Consider the following 1262-nt stretch of genomic DNA (forward strand, 5'->3'; position numbering starts at 1 on the left):
ACTCTCTAAGACTGCAAAGGTGCACGAGGTGCGGTGAGAAGAGGGAAGAGAGCACAATTCACACCCATAGAGCTGCCATGGTAGTAGTACGACTAATGCAGTGTTTGAAGGAAAACAAAACTGAAATAAGAGTATGACACGGAGGCTTGCGTTTCTAGCCATGTCGATAGCTTCTTGGCGTTGATTCAGAATAGATGATGTATCTTTGATCAACTTCCGTTAACTTGGGGCTTGCGGTTGTTTGGCAGCTAACAAACAGGTGTGAGGATGCTTCTTGATATCAAACAGGGTTGATGGAAAAGCCTCGAGGTAACAAACACATAAATGTCAAACAGAGTTGTTTGAGTGGGTGTTAGGAGAACTGTCATGCTTTTCTCAGATGTGCGTGTCTGTCTGTCTGTGTGTGTGTGTGTGTGTGTGTGTGTGTGTGTCACGGGAGACCACTGTCTCAACACCCCCTCTCTCTAACTCTGGGGACACCAGCTGTGATGGCATCAAAAGGCGATGACAGCTCTAATCGTACACGTCACCAGTAGGTGCCTTCAGGTGATGAACGCCGTTTATGTGTGTTAAAGGATTAGAGTGTGTACGTCTGTGTGTTTTGCGTTAATGACCAACGAATAACTGAATGCTGAATGTTTGTTTGTTTTTGTGGCCATAAATATGGGTTGTTTTCTTCGGGTGAAACTGAACACAAAGCAAACCACTTGATGGAGGTTTTATTACTGGAGATATTTGGCCCCACACACACACATTTCACATTGATGACATTAACTAATTTTCCAATTTAATTATGCACGCTCGTTAAACACTTAAACTATTAATCTCTCCTACTTGCTTTCTCTCTCTCTCTCTCTCTCTCTCTCTCTCTCTCTCTCTCACACACACATAATCTGTATTGAAAACACTCTGCACAAACACGTTAGTATCTTCACACCTTGGTGATTTGTTCCTATGGTTGACCTCCAGACATGATAACACACAACCTGTGTGAATATGGAGGTCGCCTACCAAACCACACACCATACAAGCTGCTTGTGTAACCAAACCTGAGACCTCATATCACTTTACAAACGCAACCTCTGAGTCGCCCTAAACATGGCAGATTGCATTTGAACAGACACGCGCACACAGTTAACATCTTAAAATAGCCTGTCACAGTTCCTGAGGGTTTGGCTGAGTGCTCTGTTTTAAGGCCCCTGCTATGGCCGGCCTGTGTGTGTTTATTTGTCTGCGGGAGTGTGTTGCACTGTGTCAGGTCA

General features: G+C 44.4%; 2 protein-coding genes across 2 annotated transcripts in view; one reads left to right on the forward strand and one right to left on the reverse strand.

Moving 5' to 3' along the window:
* The window catches only part of coro7 (coronin 7), a 301330-nt gene that overhangs the window by 197374 nt on the left and 102694 nt on the right, over positions 1-1262 (forward strand).
* Positions 1-1262, reverse strand: part of vasnb (vasorin b) — a 28836-nt gene that overhangs the window by 24222 nt on the left and 3352 nt on the right. The gene's annotated exons all lie outside the window — the stretch shown is intronic.

The sequence above is a fragment of the Notolepis coatsorum genome, assembly GCF_963971535.1.
Source record: "Notolepis coatsorum genome assembly, chromosome: 14".
Taxonomy (NCBI): domain Eukaryota; kingdom Metazoa; phylum Chordata; class Actinopteri; order Aulopiformes; family Paralepididae; genus Notolepis; species Notolepis coatsorum.